Here is a 25,674-nt window from a genome sequence, read left to right as displayed (position 1 = left end):
GAAAATTAACTGGCCCGAACACACTGCCGGCTGTTCGCAGAACAAAGGGACCGAGATTCTGGATGATCGACATCCGCCAGGAGGGTCGCGGCGAGACACAGGGCGCAGGCACCCCACCGGCGCAGGCGGGGACTGGGGCTGGGGACGCGGAGCGCAGAAGGCGCACACACCCGGGGAGAGTGCGCCCATCAAGCATCAAGCCCCTGGCTGCCTGGACCGCTCTGACGGGGAAGGCACAAAGAGCAGGCGCAGCTTTCTGTTCCGACCTTTGGCGGAACACCCGAGGGCTGGAACCCCGCGCAGCGCCGAGTGCACTCCATAAAGAGCAGCCGGAACCTGAGCAGCGCTGGCCACGCCCTGCAGCTCTGGCCCCGCCCTGCAGCTCCAGCCCCGCCCTGCAGCGCGAGTGAACTAGCTACCTGAATAAGAGTCCACCTCCGCCTGCCTATGTCAGGGCAGAAATGAGGCCCTGAAGAGACCGGCAAATAGAAGCCAAATAAACAAAGGGAACCGCTTCAGAAGGAACTGGTGTAACAGATTAAAATCCTTGTAGGAAACACTGACCACACCGCAAGGGGCCTGTAGATATCGAGAAGTGTAAGCTGGAACGAGGAGCTATCTGAAACGAGGAGCTATCTGAAACCAAGCCGAACCCACACTGACCGCAACAGCTCGAGAGAAATTCCTAGATATATTTTTACTTTTTTTTTTTTAAGTAAGGAAAAAAAAATTTTATTTTATTTTTTCTTTTTTATTTTTTTTTCTCTTTTATTTTCCTTTAAAATTCCCTATTACTCCCCCATTAGTCCTTAACTTTCATTTTCATAAATTCTTACGATTTTTTTAGTTAGGGAAAATTTTATTTCCTCTTTTTTTTCTCTTCTTTTTTTTTGTTTTTTTTTTTCTTTTTTTCCCCTTCTTCTCTTCTATTTTCTATTTTTCTTTTTCTCTTATTTCTTCTAAAGTCCTCTAGTACTCCTCTACTACTCCTTAATTATTCATTTTCAATACACTATAACCTTACAAAGAGGAAAGGAAAAAAAAGAAGAGAAGCCCTATTTTTAAACCGAACCTCATATATATTTCTAAAAATTTTTGGGGGGTGTTTTTGTTTATGTTTTTAATATAGTATTTTTAAGAGTCTAACCTCTACTCTAGATTTTTAATTTTTGTTCTTCAGTATATGATATAAACTGTGAACATTTAAGAATCCAATATTCAGTTTCCATTTTTATTCAGGAGTCTGCTGATTACTCTCCCCCAATCTTGACTCTCTGTTTTCTACCTCAGAACACCTCTATTTCCTCCTTTCCCCTTCTCTTCCCAATCCAATTCTGTGAATCTTTGTGGGTGGCTGGGCTACGGAGAACACTCTAGGAACAGACGACTGCGTAGATCTGTATCTCTCCTCTTGAGTCCCCCCTTTTCTCCTCCTGCTCATCTCTATTTCCCTCCTCCCTGTCCTCTTCTTCATGTAACTCTGTGAACATCTCTGGGAGTCCCTAACGGGGGAGAATCTTTTCGCCATTAACCTAGAAGTTTTACTATCAGTGCTGTATAGTTGGAGAAGTCCTGAGACTACAGGAAGAATAAAACTGAAATCCAGAGGCAGGAGATTTAAGCCCAAAACCTGAGAACACCAGAAAACTCCTGACTACATGGAACTTTAAGTAATAAGAGACCGTCCAAAAGCCTCCATACCTACACTGAAACCAACCACCACCCAAGAGCCAACAAGTTTTAGAGCAAGACATACCACGCAAATTCCCCAGCAACGCAGGAACATAGCCCTGAAAGTCAACATACAGACTGCCCAAAGTCACACCTAACACATAGACCCATCTCAAGACTCATTACTTGGGCACTCCATTGCTCTTCAAAGAGAAGAAATCAAGTTCCACGCTCCAGAACACTGACACAAGCTTCCCTAACCAGGAAACCTTGACAAGTCAACCGTCCAACCCCACCCACCGGGTAAAAACTCCACAATAAAAAGGAACCACAGACCTCCAGAATACAGAAAGCCCATTCCAGACACAGCAATCTAAACAAGATGAAAAGGCAGAGAAATACCCAACAGGTAAAGGAACATGACAAGTGCCCACCAAGTCAAACAAAAGAGGAGGAGATAGGGAATCTATCTGAAAAAGAATTTAGAATAATGATAATAAAAATGATCCAAACTCTTGAAAACAAAATGGAGTTACAGATAAATAGCCTGGAGACAAAGACTGAAAAGATGCAAGAAATGTTTAATAAAGACCTAGAAGAAATAAAAGAGAGTCAATTAAAAATGAATAATGCAATGAATGAGATAAAAAACACTTTGGAGGGAACTAAGTAGAATAACGGAGACAGAAGATAGGATAAGTGAGGTAGAAGATAGAATGGTGGAAATAAATGAAGCAGAGAGGAAAAAAGAAAAAAGGATCAAAAGAAATGAGGACAATCTCAGGGACCTCTGGGACAATGTGAAACACCCCAACATTCGAATCATAGGAGTCCCAGAAGAAGAAGACAAAAAGAAAGGCCATGAGAAAATACTCGAGGAGATAATAGCTGGAAACTTCCCTAAAATGGGGAAGGAAATAGCCACCCAAGTCCAAGAAACCCAGAGAGTCCCAAACAGGATAAACCCAAGGCGAAACACTCCGAGACACATATTAATCAAATTAACAAAGATCAAACACAAAGAACAAATACTAAAAGCAGCAAGGGAGAAACAACAAATAACACACAAAGGGATTCCCATAAGGATAACAGCTGATCTAACAATAGAAACCCTCCAGGCCAGAAGGGAATGGCAGGACATAATGAAAGTAATGAAAGAGAATAATCTACAACCTAGATTACTGTACCCAGCAAGGATCTCATTCAGATATGAAGGAGAATTCAAAAGCTTTACAGACAAGCAAAAGCTGAGAGAATTCAGCACCACCAAACCAGCTCTTCAACAAATGCTAAAGGATCTTCTCTAGACAGGAAATGCAGAAAGGTTGTATAAACGTGAACCCAAAACAACAAAGTAAATGGCAACGGGACCACACTTATCAATAATTACCTTAAATGTAAATGGGTTGAATGCCCCAACCAAAAGACAAAGATTGGCTGAATGGATACAAAAACAAGACCCCTATATATGCTGTCTACAAGAGACCCACCTCAAAACCAGAGACACATACAGACTAAAAGTGAAGGGCTGGAAAAAAATATTTCACGCAAATGGAGACCAAAAGAAAGCAGGAGTCGCAATACTCATATCTGATAAAATAGACTTTCAAATAAAGTATGTGAAAAGAGACAAAGAAGGACACTACATAATGATCAAAGGATCAATCCAAGAAGAAGATATAACAATTATAAATATATATGCACCCAACATAGGAGCACCGCAATATGTATGGCAAACGCTAATGAGTATGAAAGAGGAAATTAATAGTAACACAATAATAGTGGGAGACTTTAACACCCCACTCACAACTATGGATAGATCAACTAAACAGAAAATCAACAAGGAAACACAAAACTTAAATGATAAAATGGACCAGTTAGACCTAATTGATATCTATAGGACATTTCACCCCAAATCAACTTCACCTTTTTCTCAAGTGCACACGGAACCTTCTCCAGAATATATCACATCCTGGGCCATAAATCTGGTCTGGGAAAATTCAAAAAAATTGAAATCATTCCAGTCATCTTTTCTGACCAGAGTGCAGTAAGATTAGATCTCAATTACAGGAAAAAAATTGTTAAAAATTCAAATATACGGAGGCTAAATAACACGCTTCTGAATAACCAACAAATCATAGAAGAAATCAAAAAAGAAATCAAAATATGTATAGAAATGAATGAAAATGAAAACACAACAACCTAAAACCTATGGGACACTGTAAAAGCAGTGCTAAGGGGAAGGTTCATAGCATTACAGGTTTACATCAAGAAACAAGAAAAAAGCCAAATAAATAACCTAACTCTACACCTAAAGCAATTAGAGAAGGAAGAAATGAAGAACCCCAGGGTGAGCAGAAGAATAGAAATCTTAAAAATTAGGGCAGAAATAAATGCAAAAGAAACTAAAGAGACTATAGCAAAAATCAACAAAGCTAAAAGCTGGGTTTTTGAAAAAATAAACAAAATTGACAAACCACTAGCAAGACTCATTAAGAAACAAAGAGAGAAGAACCAAATTAACAAAATAAGAAATGAAAAGGGTGAGATCACAACAGACAACACTGAAATACACAGGATCATAAGAGACTACTACCAGCAGCTCTATGCCAATAAAATGGACAACTTGGATGAAATGGACAAATTCTTAGAAAAGTATAACTTTCCAAAACTGAACCAGGAAGAACTAGAAGATCTTAACAGAACCATCACAAGCAAGGAAATCGAAACTGTAATCAAAAATCTTCCAGGAAACAAAAGCCCAGGACCAGATGGCTTCGCAGCTGAATTCTACCAAAAATTTAGAGAAGAGCTAACACCTATCTTACTCAAACTCTTCCAGAAAATTGCAGAAGAAGGTAAACTTCCAAACTCATTCTATGAGGCCACCATCACCCTAATTTCAAAACCAGACAAACATGCCACAAAAAAAGAAAACCACAGGCCAATATCACTGATGAACATAGATGCAAAAATCCTTAACAAAATTCTAGCAAACAGAATCCAACAACATATTAAAAAAATCATACACCATGACCAAGTGGGCTTTATCCCAGGAATGCAAGGATTCTTTAATATCCGCAAGTCAATCAATGTAATACACCACATTAACAAATTTAAAGATAAAAACCATATGATTATCTCAATAGATGCAGAGAAAGCCTTTGACAAAATTCAGCACTCATTTATGATTAAAACTCTCCAGAAAGCAGGAATAGAGGGAACATACCTCAACATAATAAAAGCTATATATGACAAACCCACAGCAAGCATCACCCTCAATGGTGAAAAATTGAAAGGATTTCCCCTGAAATCAGGAACAAGACAAGGGTGTCCACTCTCACCACTACTATTCAACATAGTCTGGGAAGTTTTGGCCACAGCAATCAGAGCAGAAAAAGAAGTAAAAGGAATCCAGATAGGAAAAGAAGAAGTGAAACTCTCGCTGTTTGCAGATGACATGATCCTCTACATAGAAAACCCTAAAGACTCTTCCAGAAAATTACTAGAGCTAATCAATGAATATAGTAAAGTTGCAGGATATAAAATTAACACACAGAAATCCCTTGCATTCCTATATACTAACAATGAAAAAACAGAAAGAGAAATTAAGGAAACAATACCATTCACCATTGTAACAAAAAGAATAAAATACTTAGGAGTATATCTACCTAAAGAAACAAAAGACCTGTACATAGAAAACTATAAAACACTGATGAAAGAAATCAAAGAGGACACAAACAGATGGAGAAACATACCGTGTTCATGGATTGGAAGAATCAATATTGTCAAAATGGCTATTCTACCCAAAGCAATCTATGCAATCAATGCAATCCCTATCAAGCTACCAACGGTATTTTTCACAGAACTAGAACAAATAATTTCACAATTTGTATGGAAAAACAAAAAACCTCGAATAGCCAAAGTAATCTTGAGAAAGAAGAATGGAACTGGAGGAATCAACCTGCCTGACTTCAGACTCTACTACAAAGCCACAGTCATCAAGACAGTATGGTACTGGCACAAAGACAGAAATATCGATCAATGGAACAGAATAGAAAGCCCTGAGATAAATCCACTCACTTATGGACACCTTATCATCGACAAAGGAGGCAAGGATATACAATGGAAAAAAGACAACCTCTTTAACAAGTGGTGCTGGGAAAACTGGTCAACCACTTGTAAAAGAATGAAACTAGAACACTTTCTAACAACATACACAAAAATAAACTCAAAATGGATTAAAGATCTAAATATGAGACCAGAAACTATAAAACTCATAGAGGAGAACATAGGCAAAACACTCTCTGACATAAATCACAGCAGGGTCCTCTATGACCCACCTCCAAGAATATTGGAAATAAAAGCAAAAATAAATAAATGGGACCTAATGAAACTTAGAAGCTTCTGCACAACAAAGGAAACTATAAGCAAGGTGAAAAGACAGCCTTCAGAATGGGAGAAAATAATAGCAAATGAAGCCACAGACAAAGGATTAATCTCAAAAATATACAAGCAACTCCTGCAGCTCAATTCCAGAAAAATAAATGACCCAATCAAAAAGTGGGCCAAGGAACTAAACAGACATTTCTCCAAAGAAGACATACAGATGGATAACAAACACATGAAAAAATGCTCAACATCACTCATTATTTGAGAAATGCAAATCAAAACCACAATGAGGTACCATTACATGCCAGTCAGGATGGCCACTATCCAAAAGTCTACAAACAACAAATGCTGGAGAGGGTGTGGAGAAAAGGCAACCCTTTTACACTGTTGGTGGGAATGCAAACTAGTACAGCCACTATGGAAAACAGTGTGAAGATTTCTTAAAAAACTGGAAATAGAACTGCCATATGACCCAGCAATCCCACTTCTGGGCATAAACACTAAGGAAACCAGATCTGAAAGAGACACGTGCACCCCGATGTTCATCGCAGCACTGTTTATAATAGCCAGGACATGGAAGCAACCTAGATGCCCATCAGCAGATGAATGGATAAGGAAGCTGTGGTACATATACACAATGGAACATTACTCAGCCATTAAAAAGAATTCATTTGAATCAGTTCTAATGAGATGGATGAAACTGAAGCCCATTATACAGAGTGAAGTAAACCAGAAAGATAAAGAACATTACAGTATACTAACACACATATATGGAATTTAGAAAGATGGTAACGATAACCCTACATGCAAAACAGAAAAAGAGACACAGATGTACAGAACAGACTTTTGGACTGTGTGGGGGAAGGCGAGCGTGGGATGTTTCAAGAGAACAGCATCGAAACATGTATATTATCTAGGGTGAAAGAGATCACCAGCCCAGGTTGGATGCATGAGACAAGTGCTCGGGCCTGGTGCACAGGGAAGGCCCAGAGGGATCGGTTAGAGAGGGAGGTGGGAGGGGGGATCGGGATGGGGAATAGATGTAAATCCATGGCTGAATCATGTCAATGTATGACAAAAACCACTACAATATTGTAAAGTAATTAGCCTCCAACTAATAAAAAATAAATGAAAAAAAAAAAGAAAAAAAAAGGGGGAAAAAATGGAAATAACCGAAATGTCCATCAACTAATAAACAGATAAACAAAAGAGAGTATATTAATACAACGGAATGTTATTCAAACATAAAAAGGAGTGAAGTGCTGATTCATGCTACAACATGAATGCATCTTGAAAAAATTATAAAGTGAAAGCAGCCAAATACATATTTTTAAAAAATTTATATGGTTGCTCCAGGTCATAGTTATGGCACTTGGGATCTTTAGTTGAGTAATATGGGATCTACTTCGCTGACTGGGTATTGAATCCAGGCCCCCTGCTTTTTCAGTGTAGCATCTTAGCCACTGGACCACCAGGGACGTCCCCCAAACAGACTTTCATATAAATTGCCCAGTATAGGGAAATACACAGAGATGGAAAGATAGTGGTTGCCAGGGACTGGAGGAAGGAGAATTGGAGAATGGCTGCTAGCAGACATTGGGTTTCCTCTTAGGGATGATAAAAAAATGCCCTGGAATTTGATAGTGATAACAGCTGCACAACTCTGTGAAGAAACTAAATGACACTGAATTTTATACTTTAAAATGGTGAGTTTTATAGTGTGTAAATTATATCTCAGTTTTTTAAAAGTGGAATTAGGATTAAAATTTAGCTTTGCCCACAAATCCTAAGCTCACTAACTAAAAGCTTTTGATTATGGAAAATTGCAAAATAGAAAGGTAAGGAGACTAGCATAATGAAACTTCATGACACCATTATCCAGTTTCATATATCAATGTTAAGTCATTCTTCTTTCTTTTTTTTCATAACATTAATATTTATTGCTTTATATGAATACTGTATTGAAAGCCCAAGCATTCAGTTTACACACAGAAATTATACAATTATATATCGCTTCACAAAGGCAGTGAACACATTACATTTTACAAAATCTACTTTACAGAAAGTTAAAAATTCTAAATATCAAAAGGTACAGCTGAAGAAACAGGTATAAATTTGGCAGCCAGTAATTTAGACAGGGAAATTGCAGCTTGCGCATGACTTTTAAATATGTGAATTTGAAAATATTGAGTTTAGAGTAACCATTGTGCTTTGTGTTGATCTGAAAAATATAACACTGGCTGTCGAAGAAGCATGTTCAAAAATATTTAATTCACTTCAAAATGTCATACAAATTACGGTGGCTTCCATGCACCCCTAAAGCTTCAGTCATTTAGCTCCGGTACATTACTAAAGTAATATATTAATTTTTCCAGTACAGTGGTGTTTCATACCATTGACATTTGTATACTCTAGAATAATTTAGAAAGAAATGTGTACTATTCACAATGTTCAGCAAAACAAGCAAAAAGTAAAGGAACCAGCCTGGTTCTTCTGAGATGGTCTCATGTCAGCTTTATAAGCATTCATTCTACAAAATAGTAAGCTAATGTTTGAACACAATTTCCAAGATAAAGCACATTTTCTCATAAATAATGAAGTCTTTTTCTCAGGCACCTTAGAAGTATACAAAAGAATTTAGTTTGAACAGATCTCTTGGAATGTGTTTAACCTGGTATTTCAACAGACTTAAGATTTCCAGGGTTTCACAGGGGCCAGATTTTATCTGAATTACTAACAGAAAGAAACTGTCTTCTGAAAGAGCTGAACTCAATCATTACCAATAGAAAAAGTATCCACTGTATTCATCTCTTATAGAAACAGAAGAATATAACATTTCCCCCTTAGAATAATATATATATGTATATATGACTTAAAGTTCCATTGTACATAGTCAAACAATAAAATCTGGAAACCAGCATAAAACCCTATAGTTCACATGTTAAAATGCTGAAACTATGACCAAAATATGAAAACTACTAGAGCTGTCAGAAAGACAAGACAAACGCTTTCTTGCATATGTAATAAACTAAATGTGATAATCTCCAAAAAAGTTTTCAAAATTATAATTATTTTCCAGTCTAAAATTTTTAACCCTAAAAAAAAAAAAAATCTATACACAAACCACTGATTTGACCAGACCAAAAAAAAGTCAGCGGTAAGCAGGACCCAGAGGAGCTGATATTCACAGTTCTTACATGAATAACTCTTTCAGGATTTATCCCATAAAGTATTTTATTTTACAACCTGCTTCTCTTGTAAAACTAAAGGTCCACTTTATTACATAAACGTTTTATACAGTGTAAAAACAGAACTGTATGTAAAATAATGCATCTAAATATTTCTAAATAGTTAGTCTTGTTCCATTGGTTCATCTGTGACTTCTGTGGCTTCATCATTCTCCATGGGTGATTCTGAGAGAACCTCTCCAGTTTTACTGGAATTAGATACTACTAACTCTTCTGTTTCATGGCAATCAGAACCACTACTTACAGGGCCTGCATTTTCACTACCTTCAGAATGTAAACCTCTCTCAAGTTGAGTCAGATCAGATTCTTCCATTTGATTATTTTCCTTAGAAGTCTCTTCATTCACAGTTAAGGCATCATCAGATTCTTTTTCTTGATTTTTTCTTTCTGCGATCATTTCTCTTGATGTCATAAAAGACTCTTCTTCTTCCTCTTCATCCTCTTCTTCATCCTCTTCTGTACAGTGCTGCCTGGTACAACTACTTTCTTTGTCTTTATTCTGAGATGAAGATGGAGCTTCTGTTTCTTCTACCATAACTAAAGAAATTTCACTGGAAGATGTCTGACTGGCCATCTCTCTGACTTCACTTTCTTTGTCGAACCTGAGTCTTTTTACCTCATGCCCTTCCACCTCCACAGTATCTTCATCTGGATGTTTATTTTTTATAGGGCTCACCGAGGAACCTTCTGATTCAGATGTTGAAGAGTCACTGTGATTTTTGTCTTTATTTTGCTTTGACTCTTTGCTGTCTGTGCTCTCAGGCAAGCCGTTTGTTGTCATGGGAACTGACAAAGGAACTTTTGGTCGATTAAGTGGCCTGGGTGTTCCAGGCCCATTTATATTAGACCTCTCAGTGTAACTTGGTGAATTTCCAGGAAACATAACACCATTCATTCGATTTAAACTATTGGAATTGTTCTTCTCTGAGGAAGGATAAACACAGCTAACAACCATCACATTCTTTTCCACTCCTCTGAGAAATTTGTCTGTTCCTGTATAGTTTCTCCTTGGATCTGTTAGTAATTCACATAGTCGCTGAAGAGTAAAAGGTATACCATTAAATCCAGTGACAATTTTCAGTATTCTTTCCTTCATTTCATCAAAGGGAATATATTCAACATTAGGGTTGGGAGGACCTCTTGGTTCAGGAGCTGAAGTTCTGAAATCATCCATCACCTTCTCCAGTTTGAAAATAAAATAGCCTTTAAACTGTGACCACTGAATCTGTTTCTCCAGTCTTGGCTACATGACAAAGAAACTGATCCAGGACCGGACAATCTTCCTTTTTCCCCCTCTTCTCAAAATCTTTCAGCGCCTCCTGCAGCCTCTCGACGTCCATGGCTTCCCGGAGTCCCTCGCAGCCTCCGCCTCCTTCTGCAGGTCTCCTGGGGACCGGAAGGCCTCCCCCCACCCCCACCCCCCGACGCCCTCCCCCTCCCTCGCACACACTCCGGCACGCAGGCGATTCAGGGGGGCCACCGAAGGGAGCTGAGGGAAGCCAGTGAGAGAGCGAGACCGACAGAGCGAGCACCTCCCCGAGCCGCTACCACCAGCCCTCCAACATCAAGTCATTCTTCTTTCATCTACTTTCTTTTGTATGGCATTTTTTAAATATAAGTTTTTACTGTGATTAAAAAAAAATCACACAACATAAAATTTACCTTCTTAACCATTTTTTGAAGTATATAGTTAAGTGTTAAATATACTCACCTTGAGACAGAGCTCTAGAACTTTTTCATCTTACAAATCTGAAACTTTACACCCATTAAACAACTCCCATTTCCCCCTGCCTCAGCCTCTGGCAATCACCTTTCTACTTTCTGTTTCTATGAATTTTACTACTTTTTTGGGGAGTCATACAATATTTGCCCTTTTGTGACTGGCTTATTTCAACTTAATGCTTTCAAAGTTCATCCATGTTGTAGCATGTAGTAAGATTTTGTTCCTTTTAAGGATGAACAATATTCCATTGTAGGTATATACATTCTTATTTATTTATCTATCAATGGACATTTAGGTTGCTTCCATTTCTTGGCTATTGTGAATAGTGCTGCTATGAACATGGGTGTGCAAATATCCCTCTGAGATTCTGCTTTCAGTTCTTCTGGATAAAAACCTAGAAGTGGAATTGCTGAATCACATGGCGATTCTATTTTTAATTTTTAAAGGAAACTCTATATTGTTTTTCATAGTGGTTGCATTGTTTTACATGCATGTCAACAGTGCACAAGGGTTCCAATTTCTCCACAATGTCACCAACACTTATTTTCCTTTTTTAAATAGTAGTCATCTTAATGAGTATGAAGTAATAGCTCACTGTGGTTTTGATTTGGGCTTCCCTGGTGGCTCAGAGATTAAAGTGTCTGCCTACAATGCACTTCTCCAATGATTGGTGACATTGATCATATTTCTATATGATTATTGGTCATTTTTGGTACACTTTAAAGCAAGTTTCGGGCTTCCCTGGTGGCTCAGAGGTTAAAGCATCTGCCTGCAATGCAAGAGACCTGGGTTTGATCCCTGAGTCGGGAAGATCCCCTGGAGAAGGAAATGGCAACCCACTCCAGTATTCTTGCCTGGAGAATCCCATGGAGAGGAGACTGGTAGGCTACAGTCCATGGGGTTGCAGAGTCGGACACGACTGAGCAACTTCAAAGAAAGTTTCAGATATCAAATCACCTATAAATACTTCATTATGTATCTGTAACAGAGCCTTAAAAATGACAAACACAGTACCATTATTTCACTGAATAAAATCAACAAGAGTTTCTTAATAATACCTAGTCTCAAGGAGTTCTCTGGTGGCCTAGTTGTTAAGATTCCAGGCTTTCACTGCCATGGCCCAGATTCAATCCTTGGTCAGGGAACTGAGTTCCCAAAAGCCACATGGTATGCCAAATAACAAACAAAATATCCAGTCGTTATTCTATTTTCCATGACTGCCACAAAAATATCTTTTAATAGTTGGTTTGTTCAAATCAGAATCCAAATAGGGTCCACATGCTGCATCTGGCTGATATGGCTCCCAGTTATGTTAATTTATAACAGTTGCCATTCTCTTTATTTAAATGCATTTTATTTACTGAAACAAAAAATACCCTCATTTTTTAAATTACAAAGGTAATATAGATTATTCAACAAATGGTGTTGAGGGCCTTGCCCGCGCAAGCACGGACGTCAAGGCCTGTTTTCCAAGGAGCGCTCGTGCTGCGCCGCCAGGAGGAGGACCTGTGCGCCGTCCCGGGCGCGTTCGAGGGAGCCACGCTGTGGGAAGTCTCGCCCGATTAGCTGGGAGGTCTCGCGTCTTTTAGCTGCTTGGTAGCGAAGTGAAGAGCTTCGGCAGGCCGGTAAAAATCAAGGTGACTCCAAGAAAATGACTCCTCCCCCAAAGGAGGTAGAAGAAGATAGTGAAGATGAGGAAATGTCAGAAGATGAAGACGATGAGAGCAGTGGAGAAGAGGTTCTTATCCCTCAGAAAAAAGGCAAGAAGGCTACCATGACTCCAGCAAAGAAGATGATGGTTTCCCCAACAAAAAAGGTTGCAGTTGCCACACTGGCAAAGAAAGCAGTTGTCACCCCTGGCAAAAAGGCAGCAGCTATGCCAGCCAAGAAGACAGTTACATCTGCCAAAGCAGTGGTAACACCTGGCAAAAAGGGAGCCACCCCAGGCAAAGCATTGGTAGCAACCTCTGGTAAGAAGGGAGCAGCTGCCTCAGGCAAGGGAGCAAAGAATGGCAAGAATGCCAAGAAGGAAGACAGTGATGAAGAAGATGAAGATGACAGTGAAGAGGAAGACGATGAAGATGAAGAGGAGGATGAACCAGCAGTGAGGAAGGCAGCTGCTGCTTTTGGTGGTGCTCCTGCCACAGATGATGAGGATGACAAGGATGAGGATGAGGATGATGATGAGGATGAGGAGGACGAAGATGACTCTGAAGAAGAACCTATGGAGATTGTACCAGCCAAAGGAAAGAAAGCTCCAGTAAAAGCTGTTCCTGTGAAGGCCAAGAGCACTGCTGAAGATGAAGAGGATGATGATGAGGAGGAGGAGGAGGAAGAGGATGAGGAGGAGGAAGAAGAGCCTGTCAAAGAAGCACCTGGAAAACGAAAGAAGGAAATGGCCAAACAAAAAGCAGCTCCTGAAGCCAAGAAACAAAAAGTGGAAGGCACAGAACCAACTATATCTTTCAATCTCTTTGTTGGAAACCTGAACTTCAATAAATCTGCTCCTGAATTGAAAACGGGTATCAGTGATCTTTTTGCTAAAAATGATCTTGCTGTTGTCGATGTCAGAATTGGTGTGTCTAGGAAGTTTGGCTATGTGGATTTTGAATCTGCCGAAGACCTGGAAAAAGTCTTGGAACTCACTGGTTTAAAAGTCTTTGGCAATGAAATTAAACTAGAAAAACCAAAGGGAAAAGACAGTAAGAAAGCAAGAACACTTGTGGCTAAAAATCTGCCTTACAAAGTTACTCAGGATGAATTAAAAGAAGTGTTTGAAGATATTGTGGAGATCAGATTAGTCAGCAAGGATGGAAAGAGTAAAGGGATTGCTTATATTGAATTTAAGACAGAAGCTGATGCAGAAAAAACCTTGGAAGAAAAGCAGGGAACAAAGATAGATGGGCGATCCATTTCTCTGTACTACACCGGAGAGAAAGGTCAAAGTCAAGACCATAGAGGGGGAAAGAATAGCACTTGGAGTGGTGAATCAAAAACCCTGGTTTTAAGCAACCTCTCCTATAGTGCAACAGAAGAAACTCTTCAGGAAGTTTTTGAGAAGGCAACTCATATCAAGGTGCCCCAGAACCAAAATGGCAAATCTAAAGGGTATGCATTTATAGAATTTGCTTCATTTGAAGATGCTAAAGAAGCTTTAAATTCATGTAATAAAAGGGTAATTGAGGGTAGAGCCATCAGACTGGAGTTGCAAGGACCCAGGGGATCACCTAATGCAAGAAGCCAGTCATTCAAAACTCTGTTTGTCAAAGGTCTCTCTGAGGATACCACACAAGAGATGTTAAAGGAGTCGTTTGATGGCTCTATTCGAGCAAGGATAGTCACTGACCGGGAGACTGGATCCTCCAAAGGGTTTGGTTTTGTAGACTTCAGTAGTGAGGAAGATGCCAAAGCTGCCAAGGAGGCCATGGAAGATGGTGAAATCGATGGAAACAAAGTCACCTTAGACTGGGCCAAACCTAAGGGTGAAGGTGGCTTTGGTGGTCGAGGAGGCAGAGGTGGCTTTGGAGGCTGAGGTGGTGGCAGAGGTGGCCAAGGTGGATTTGGTGGCAGAGGCCGGGGAGGCTTTGGAGGGCGAAGAGGCTTCCAAGGAGGCAGAGGAGGAGGAGGAGGAGACCACAAGCCACAAGGAAAGAAGATGAAGTTTGAATAGTTTCTTCTATCCCTATCTCTCCCTCTTCCATTTGAAAGAAAGGACTCTGGGGTTTTTACTCTGTTACCTGATCAATGACAGAGCCTTCTGAGGACATTCCAAGACAGTATACAGCCCTGTGGTCTACTTGGAAATCCATATAGATAACATTTCAAGGGAGATAACCCTGTTGGTGTTGACTGGATATTTGTATAAACTTTTTAAAGAGAAGAGTGATAGAGCTAACCCTTATCTGTAAGTTTTGAATTTATATTGTTTCTTCCCATGTACAAAACCATTTTTTTCCTACGGAGTTTTTTTTTTTGGTTTTTTTTTTTCTTGCGTTGGGGGGTGTAAAGGAAAGCAGAATGTTTTATCATGATTTTTGCTTCAGCAATTTTGGGACAAATTAAAAGTTCTAGAACTCTAAAAAAATAAAATAAAAAAAAAAGCAAATGGTGTTGAGCTAACTGAATATTTATTTGAGAAAAATAGGGTGGATCCATTCTTCACCCATTAACTTGGATAACCATACAAATAATAGAAGACATCATAGGGGAATTTAAGAAAAATAATTTCAGTGGATAAAGTTTAAGAGAAAACTCAGTATGTAACAGCAAAGAGAAAGATCAATCCTCTTGAGTATATAAAACAAAACATTTCTGCTTGGGAAAAGCCAATGTAAGTAAACTCAAGAGATAAATGACAAATTGCAAAGTAATTTGAAAGAGGACTAATTTCTCTAACAGAAGGATAAAAAAAGTAATAACCCAGGAGAACATTTCATTAAAAAAGGAAGCATAAATAGATCTTAGGGAGATTAACTCAAAATGGTGGAGCAGAAGGACATGGACTCACCCCTTCTTGAGAGAGGACCAGAATCACAACTAACTGCTGAACCACCATGGACACAAAAACACTGAAACCCACCAAAAAAGATACTCTACACCAAAGACAAAGGAAAAACCACAGCCAGACAGTAGGAAGGGCACAATTGTGACAGAATCAAATCCCATACCTGCTGGGTGGGATACCCACAAACTGGAAAATAATTCTACTACAGAAGTTCTCCCACTGGAGTGAAGGTTCTAAGCCCCAAACTGGGCCTCCCAGCCTGGGAGATTGGCAACAGGAGGAGTTCCTAGAGAAACCAGCTTTCATGGCCAGCGGGATTTGACTGCAGGACTTCCCCCACAGGACTGGAAGAAACAGAAACTTCACTCCTGGAGGGCACACACAAAGTATTGTATGCATCAGGACCCATAGGAAAAAAAGCAGTGACCCCATAAAAGACTGCCAGACCTACCTGCTAGAGTTGGAGGGCCTCCTGTAGAGGTGGGGGGTGGGGTTCACTACAGGGACAAAGACACTGGTGGCTGCAGTTCTGGGAAGTACTCATTGGTGTGGGCCCTTCTGAAGGCTTTGATTATCCCAATCAAACAGACTGTAGGCTCCAGTGCTAGGTTGCCTCAGGCCAAACAACCAACAAAGAGGAAACACGGCCCCACTCATCAGCAAAGTTTTACTGAGCACAGCCCTGCCTACCAGAGAGACAAGACCCAGCTCTACCCACTACCAGTCTCTCGGAAGCTTGCACAAGCCTCTTAGATAGCCTCATCCAACAGAGAGCAGGTAGCAGAAGCAAGAACTACAATTCTGCAGCCTGCAGAAAGAAACCAATCACAGAAAGTTAGATAAAATTAAACAGCAAAGGATAATGCCCCAGAGGAAGGAACAAGATAAAAATCCCAGAAAACAACTGTGTGGAGTAGAGATAGGCAACTTTCTGGAAAAAGAGGTCAGAATAATGATAGTGAAGATGATTCAGCATCATGGAAAAAGAATGGAGGCAAGGGTCAAGAAAATGCAAGACATATTCAACAAAGACGTAGAAGAAACAAAGAACGGGATGAACAATTCAATAACTGAAATGAAAAATACACTAGATAGAAGAAATCAATAGCAGGATAAATGAGGCAGAAGAATGGATGGATAAGTGAAGACAGAATGGTGGAAATCACTGCTACAGAACAAAGAAAAAAGAATGAAAAGAAATGAAGACAGTTTAAGAGACCTCTGGGACAACATTAAAGCACCAATACTCACATTATAGGTGTCTCAGAAGGAGAAGACAGAGAGAGAAAGGACCTGAGGAAATATTTAAAGAGATACTAGCAGAAAACTTCTTTAACATGGGAAACAGTCACCCAAGTCCAGGAAGCACAGAAACTCCCAGGCAGGATAAACCCAAGGAGGAACGCACTGAGACACATAGAAATCAAACTGAAAAAAATTAAAGACAAAGAAAAAATATCAAAGCAACAAGGGGAAAACAAGAAATAACATGCAAGTGAACTCCCATAAGGCTATCAGCTGATTTCTCGGCAGAAACTCTGCAGGCCAGAAGGGAGGGGAACAATATATTTAAAGTGATGAAGAAAGGGAAGACCCTACAACCAAGAATACTCTACCCATCAAGGCTCTCATTCATATTTGATGGAGAAGTCAAAATCTTTACAGACAAACAAAAGCTAAGAGAATTCAGCACCATCAGATCAGCTTTGCAACAAATGTTAAGGAAAGCCTCTAGAAAGGGAAGAGACCAGAAAAAACCAATCTTGTACATGTATAGGTTGCACATATACCTATTGTATCTATATCAAAACCTCATGGGAAGAGCAAACCCAAAAACTACAACAGATAAAAATACAAAAAAGAAAAAGCAACCTGAACACAACACTAAAGATGGTCATCAATCCATAAGAAAGGAGAACAAGAGTGGAATAGAAGAAAAAGACCTACAAAAACAAACCCAAAACAGTTTAGAAAATAGTAACTGGATCATATATACTGATAATTACCTTAAAGGTAAATGGATTAAACACTCCAACAAAAATACATAGACCAGCTGAATGGATACAAAAGATCCAAATATTATGTTTCCTACAAGAGAACCAGTTCAGACTGAGGGACACACAGAATGAAAGTGAGGGGATAGAATAAGGTATTCTGTGTAAAAGTAAATCAAAACAAAGCTGTTTCGAGAGAACAGCATCAAAACATGTATATTATCTAGGGTGAAACAGATCACCAGCCCAGGCTAGATGAATGAGACAAGTGCTCGGGCCTGGTGCACTGGGAAGACCCAGAGGAATCGGGTGGAGAGGGAGGTGGGAGGGGGGATCGGGATGGGGAATATATCTAAATCCATGGCTGATTCATGTCAATGTATGACAAAAATCTCTACAATATTATAAAGTAATTAGCCTCCAACTAATAAAAATAAATGAAAAAAATAAGTAAAAAAAAAAAAAAGAAAGCTGGTGTAGCAAAACGTGTATCAGATAAAATAGACTCTAAAATAAAGACTGTTACAAGAGATATATAACGATCAAGGAATGAATCCAACAAGACACAAAAATTATTAGTATATATGCACCCAATATAGGAGCACCTCAATATATAAGGAAAATACTAACAGCCATAAATGAAGAAATGTACAAGAGCACAACAGTAGTGGGTAGTAACAGTAGTAACACACCATATTCATCAGTGGACACATCATCCAGACAGAAAGTGAATAAGGAAACACAGGCCTTAAATGACACACTAGATCAGATGGACTTAATTGATATTTATAGAGCATTCCATCCAAAGGTAGCAGAATACATATTCTTCTCAAGTGCACATGGAATATTCTCCAGGACTGAACACATGCTGTAAAAACTGAAATCATATCAAGCATCTTTCCCAACCACAATGCTATTAGATTAGAAATAAACTACAGGGAAAAAAGTATAAAACACACAAACACGTGGAGGCTAAATAGTTCTATTAAATAACCAATGGGTCACTGAAGAAATGAACAAGGAACTCAAAAAATACCTAGACAAATGAAAATGAAAGTACAATGATCCAAAAACCATGCAATATGGCAAATGAAGTTCTAAAAGGGAAATTTAAAGCAATACAATCTTAACTCAGGAATCAAGAAAAATCTCAAATAAACAACCTAAACTTACACCTAACGTAACTAGAAGAAGAAGAACAAACAAAATCTAAAGGTAGTAGAAGGAAAGAAATCATAAAAATCAGGGGAGAAATAAATGAAATAGAGACAAAAGAAAACAATGGCAAAGATCAATGAAACCAAAAGCTGGTTCTTTGAAAACAAACAAAACTGACAAACCTTTAGCCAGGTTCGGCAAGAGAAAAAGGGAGAGGATTCAAATCAATAAAATAAGAAATGAAAAGGGAAAAGTTACAACTGACATCACAAAAATACAAAATATCGTAAGAGACTACTACAAGCAACTATATGCCAATAAAATGGATAACCTCGAAGAAATGGACAAATTCTTAGAAAGGTACAATATACCAAGTCTGAACCAGGAAGAAATAGAAAACAATCACAAGCACTGAAATTGAAGCTATGATTAAAAAACTCCCAACAGTCTAAGACCTGATGGAGTCAGAGGTAAATTCTATCAAACATTTAGAGAGGAGCTAACACCTATCCTCCTGAAACTGTTCCAAAAAAACTGTTTAGGAAGGAAAACTCCCAAACCCATTCTATGAGGCCATCATCACCCTGATATTAAAACCAAAGAAACACACCACACACAAAAAAGAAAACTAAACGCCAGTAATAACTGATGAACATAGATGTAAAAATCCTCAACAAAATACTAGCAATTCAAATACATTAAAAAGTTTATATACTATGATCAAGTTGGGATTTTCTATGCAAGGATTCTTCAATATCGGCAAATCATTCATGGTGATACCCCATATCAACAAATTGAAGAATTAATAACCATATGTCATCTCAACAGGTGAAGAAAAAGCTTTTAACAAAATTCAGCACCCACTAATGATAAAAACTCCCCAGAAAGTGGGCCTAGAGGGGAACCTACTTCAATGTAATAAAGGCCATATATGAGGAACTTACTGCTAGTATCATACTCAATGGTGAAAAGCTGAAAACATTTCCTCTAAGATCAGGAAGAAGACAAGGATGTCCACTCTTGCCACTTTTATTTAACACAGTTTTGGATGTTCTAGCTACAGCAATCAGAGAAGAAAAAGAAATAAAAGGAATCCAAATTGGAAAAGAGTAAGTTAGATTGTCATTGTTTGCAGATGACATGATCCTACACATAGAAAATCCTAAAGATGCTACAAGAAAAGTTATTAGATATCATCAATGAATGTGGTAAAGTTGCAAGTTACAAATTTAATACACAGAATGCTACATACTAACAGTGAAAGATCAGAAAAAGAATTTCAAGAAACAACCCCATATACCATTGCATCAAAAAGAATAAAATACACAAGGGTAAACCTACCCAACAAGAAAAAACACCTGTACTTCAAAAACTATAAGGTGCTAATTAAAGAAACTGAAGAGGACACAAAGAGATGAGAAGATATACTATGTCCTTGGCTTGGAAGAATAAACACTGTCAAAATTACTATACTATACAAGGCAATCTACAGATTCAATTAAATCCCTATCAAATTATCAATGACATTTTTCACAGAACTAGAAGAAAAAATCTTAAAATCTGTATGGAGATGAAGAAGACCCCGAATACGCAAAGTAGTCTTGAAAAAGAAAAATGGAGCTGGAGGAATCAGGTTCCCCCAGATCAGGCTATACTACAAAGCTATAGTCATCAAAACAGCATGGCACTGGCACAAAAACAGACATACAGATCAATGGAAGACGACTGAAAGTGCAGAAATAAACGCTACCACCCATGGTCAATTAATCTATGAAAAAGGAAGCCAGACTGCACAATAGGAAAGACAGTTTCTTCAACAAATGGTGCTGGGAAAACAGGACAGCTGCATGTAAAAATAAAATTAGAACACTTTAATACAATACACAAAGATAAACTCAAAATGGAATAAAGACCTAAATGTGAGACCATACACTATAAAACTATTAGAGGAAAACATAGGCAGAACATTCTATGACATACATTGCAGCAAGATTTTTTTCAATCCATCTCCCAGAGAAATGAAAATAAAAACAAAAATAAAAAAATGGAACCTAATTAAGCTGAAAAGGTTTTGCACAGAAAAGGAAACCATAAACAAAATGAGAAGACAACCCATAGACTGGGAGAAAATATTCATAAATGAGGTGACCAACAGGGGATTCATTTCAGTTCAGGTGCTCAGTCACGTCCAACTCTTTGCAACCCCATGGACTACAGCACACCAGGCCTCCCTGTCTATTGCCAACTCGCAGAGTTTACTCAAACTCATGTCCATTGTCGGTGATGCCATCCAATCATCTCACCCTCTGTCGTCCCCTTCTCCTCCTGCCCTCAATCTTTCCCAGCATCAGGGTCTTTTCAAATGAGTCACCTCTTTGCATCAGGTGGCCAAAGTACTGGAGTTTCAGCTTCAACATTAGTCCTTCTAAAGAACATTCAGGACTGACTTCCTTTAGGATGAACTGGTTGGATGTCCTTGCAGTCCAAGGGACTCTCAAGAGTCTTCTCCAACACCACAGTTCAAAAGCATCAGTTCTTTGGCACTCAGCTTTCTTTATAGTCCACCTCTCACATCCATACATGACGACTGGAAAAACCATAGCCTTGACTAGACGGACCTTTGTTGGCAAAGTAATGTCTTTGCTTTGCAATATGCTGTCTAGGTTGGTCATAACTTTTCTTCCAAGAAATAATCGTCTTTTTATTCATGGCTGCAGTTACCATCCTCAGTGATTTTGGAGCCCCCCAAAAATAAAGACTGCCACTGTTTCTCCATCTATTTGCCTTGAAGTGATGGGACCAGATGCCATGATCTTAGTTTTCTGAATGTTGAGCTTTAAGCCAACGTTTTCACTCTCCTCTTTCACTTTCATTAAGAGGCTCTTCAGTTCTTCTTCACTTTCTGCCATAAGGGTGGTGTCATCTGCATATCTGAGGTTATTGATATTTCTCCCAGCAATCTTGATTCTAGCTTGTGCTAGAATCCAGCCCAGGCTTTCTCATGATGTACTCTGCATATAAGTCAAATAAGCAGGGTGACAATATACAGCCTTGATGTACTCCTTTTTCTATTTGGAACCAGTCTGTTGTTCCATGTCCAGTTCTAACTGCTGCTTCCTGACCTGCATAAAGATTTCTCAAGAGGCAGGTCAGGTGGTCTAGTATTCCCATCTCTTTCAGAATTTTCCACAGTTTATTGTGATCCACACAGTCAAAGGCTTTGGCATAGTCAATAAAGCAGAACTAGTTGTTTTTCCAGAACTCTCTGACAATTCAGTGGATGTTGGCAATTTGATCTCTGGTTCCTCTGCCTTTTCTAAAACCAGCTTGAACATCTGGAAATTTGTGGTTCACGTATTGTTGCAGCCTGGCTTGGAGAATTTTGAGCATTACTTTGCTAGTGTGTGAGATGAGTCCAATTGTGCAGTAGTTTGAGCATTCTTTGACATTGCCTTTCTTTGGGATTGGAATGAAAACTGCCCTTTTCCAGTCCTGTGGCCACTGCTGAGTTTTCCAAATTTGCTGGCATACTGAATGCAGCACTTTCACAGCATCATATTTTAGGATTTGAAATAGCTCAACTGCAAATCCATCACCTCCACTAGCTTTGTTCGTAGTGACTTCTCATTCCAGGATGTCTTTCTCTAACTGAGTGATCACACCACTGTGATTATCTGGGTCATGAAGATCTTTTCTGTATAGTTCTTCTGTGTATTCTTGCCACCTCTTCTTAATATCTTCTGCTTCTGTTAGGTCCATACCATTTCTGTTCTTTATTGAGCCCATCTTTGCATGAAATGTTCCCTTGGTATCTCTAATTTTCTTGAAGAGATCTCTAATCTTTCCCATTCTATTGCTTTCCTCTATTTCTTTGCATTGATCACTGAGGAAGGCTTTCTTATCTCTCTTTGCTATTCTTTGGAACTCTGCATTCAAATGGGTATATCTTTCCTTTTCTCTTTTTTAAACAGGGGATTAGTCTCCAAAATTTACAAACAGCTCATGTGGCTTAATATAACAACAAACAATCCATCCAAAAAATGAGCAGAAGACCCAAAGAGACATTTCTGCAAAGAAGACAAACAGATGGCCAAGAGGCATGAGAAAAGATTTTCAACATGGCTAATTATTAGATAAATGCAAATCAAAACTACAATGACACATCATCTCACACCAACCACAATAGCTATCATCAAAGAATCCACAAACAGTAAATGCTGGAGAGGGTGTGGAGAGAAGGAAACCCTCCTACATTGTTGGTCGGGATGTAAATTGGTACAGCCATTATGGAGAACAGTATGTAGGTTCCTTAAAAAATAGAGCTGCCATATGACCCTGTAATCCCACTCCTGGGCCTATATCCAGCGAAAAGCATGGGCTAAATGGATACATGCACCCCAGTGTTCACTGCAGCACTGTTTACAATAGCCATGACATGGAAGCAACCTAAATGTCCATCAGCAGATAAATGAATAAAGAAGATGATGACTGCTACCCTCTGAAGCAGAATGAGTTCCTAGTCTAAAGTGTTCCAGTTCAGTTAACCTTACAATTTTCCAGGAGACTAAAATTATGTAGGTGAGATTAAACAACAAAATATGCAAACAACTAATCAGAAAATGAGCACATTTGAGCTTTAAAGAAAGTAGGAGCTGAGATTCCGAACAACTATCTACAGCTTTTAATTGCTGGCTTACTGTTCAGTCTAACGAACATGAATTGAGGGACTACAAATGCCAGGATGCAGATAGCACAGAATAAAGTGAAAGCGAAAGTGAAGCCGCTCAGTCGTATCCGACTCTTTGCAACCCTGTGGACTGTAGCCTACCAGGCTCCTCTGTCCATGGGATTCTCCAGGCAAGAATACTGGAATGGGTTACCATTTCCTTCTCCAGGGGATCTTCCTGACCCAGGGATCAAACCTGGGTCTCCCACATTGGAGGCAGACGCTTTAACCTCTGAGCCACCACGGAAGCCCTGCACAGAGTAAGTCACTTAAAAAGAACACAAAAAGCTATAAGCACAGTACCACTGGAACACAGGAAAGGCACGTAACCAGTCAGTGAGGTAGTGCTTTGTAGAAGAAGCACACCATTTTATAAAATTCAAGGGAAAACAGCTCCCTGAGAAAAGTTTAATGTCTCATTTTTCAATGTAGACATGTAGTCTACAGCTGTACTGTGCTTAGTCGCTCAGTCGTGTCTGACTCTATGTGACCACATGGACTATAGCTCGCCAGGCTCTTCTGTCCATGGAGATTCTCCAGCCAAGAATACTGAAGTGGTTTGCCCTGCCCTCCTCCAAGGGATCTTCCCAACCCAGGGATCAATCCAGGTCTCCCGCATTGTAGGCAGATTCTTTTACCGTTTGAGCCACCAGGGAAACCCAAGAATACTGGAGTGGGTAGCCTATCCCTTCTCCAGGGAAACTTCCCAACCCAGGAATTGAACTGGGTCTTCCGCGTTGCAGGTGGATTCTTTACCAGCTGAGCTACCCAGGAAGCCCATACTCTACAGCTGCTGCTGCTAAGTCACTTCAGTCGTGTCCGACTCTGTGTCACCCCACAGACGGCAGCCCACCAGGCTCCCCCATCCCTGGAATTCTCCAGGCAAGAACACTGGAGTGGGTTGCCATTTCCTTCTCCAGTGCATGAAAGTGAAAAGTCAAAGTGAAGTCGCTCAGTCATGTCCAACTCTTAGCCACCCCATAGACTGCAGCCTACCAGACTCCTCGGTCCATGGGATTTTCCAGGCAAGAGTACTGGAGTGGGTTGCCATTGCATTCTCCATACTCTACAGCAGTGGCTTTCAAATTGTGCTTCCCAAACCAGGATTTGAGCAGATGGAGAAGTGGACAAAATAACCAGACAGGGCAAGTGTTCCTATTTTCTCTTCAATCTGAGCTCATATTCTCCATCTTATCTATTTTATATTTTGGCTCTTTCAAAAAATATTTTACTGAAACATTTTCTACTGAAAAACAAGTTTAAGTGCTTATTACTAGAATGTATGCTTCAAGAAAGCCAGGATTTCTTGGTCTGTTTTGTTTACTGGTATACCTCCAGTGCATAGAACATGGAGAATCAATGAACCATTTACGCTTTCAACCAATATTTAGTGAGCCAAGCACTGAAATATGTCAGGCACTGACCTAGATGTTAAGATACAATAGTGAACAAGAGCCCCAAATTCCTGTCCTCATGGAGCTGACATTTCTAGTGATTAATATTTCACAATGGGGGAGGGGGGCAGTTATCTCAGTTGGTTAGAGTGTGGTGCTAATATTTCACAATAGGCACAGGGCCATAGAGAATATCTAGATTGTAAGCCCACTAGTTGTTAATTGTTTAGTCGATAAGTCGTGTCTGTCTCTTTTGCAATCCCATGGACTGCAGCCTGCCAGGATTCAGTTCATGGGATTTCCCAGGCAGAAATACTGGAGTGGGTTGCCAAATCCTACTCCATGGGATCTTCCCACCCATGGATCAAACCCCTGCCTCCTGCATTGGCAGGCGGATTATTTACCACTGAGCCAACAGAGAATTACAAGCTTGCTAGTTACAGTGATTATATTATACCTATCTCGAGAATCTTGCCTGACGATAGAAAGTTTAATCCAGAGGTAATACTGCTTTCTGACCTATGCAATATGACTTTCTCCAGTTCATCCCAAGTTCTGCTGGGATACTAGCCTCACTTCCCTACCATGTTAAATACATGAAACTTGTGTCAGACTCAGACAGGGCTCTGTGGTCCACCTGTTCTCAATTCCAAAGCAAAAATAAATCAGAGATGACAAGGAAGCACCACTTTATAAGAAAAGTAAAGGGCAGGGATGGATTATGTGTAAGTGTGCTTTATCAGTAGAAATATGGATGGCTTATACTTCAACTGCAAGGTCTATGTGCCTTGAAGTCTAATTACCTTAAAATTACAGACTAAAACTACTGCTGATGCAAATTTGTGCCATTACATACTATGGAGT

At 39.5% G+C, this 25,674-nt stretch overlaps 1 protein-coding gene and 2 pseudogenes across 9 annotated transcripts in view; 1 reads left to right on the top strand and 2 right to left on the bottom strand.

The window, feature by feature from the left end:
- The window catches only part of FAM120C (family with sequence similarity 120 member C), a 146,157-nt gene that overhangs the window by 94,573 nt on the left and 25,910 nt on the right, over positions 1 to 25,674 (bottom strand). The window lies entirely within an intron of this gene.
- Positions 7,969 to 10,678, bottom strand: LOC136153462 (serine/threonine-protein phosphatase 4 regulatory subunit 2 pseudogene; annotated as a pseudogene).
- On the top strand, positions 12,641 to 14,987 carry LOC136153479 (nucleolin pseudogene; annotated as a pseudogene).

This window comes from Muntiacus reevesi, chromosome X (assembly GCF_963930625.1).
Source record: "Muntiacus reevesi chromosome X, mMunRee1.1, whole genome shotgun sequence".
NCBI classification, from domain to species: domain Eukaryota; kingdom Metazoa; phylum Chordata; class Mammalia; order Artiodactyla; family Cervidae; genus Muntiacus; species Muntiacus reevesi.
The sequence above is the reverse complement of the archived record's forward strand: the minus strand, read 5'-3'. Positions and strand labels throughout refer to the sequence as shown.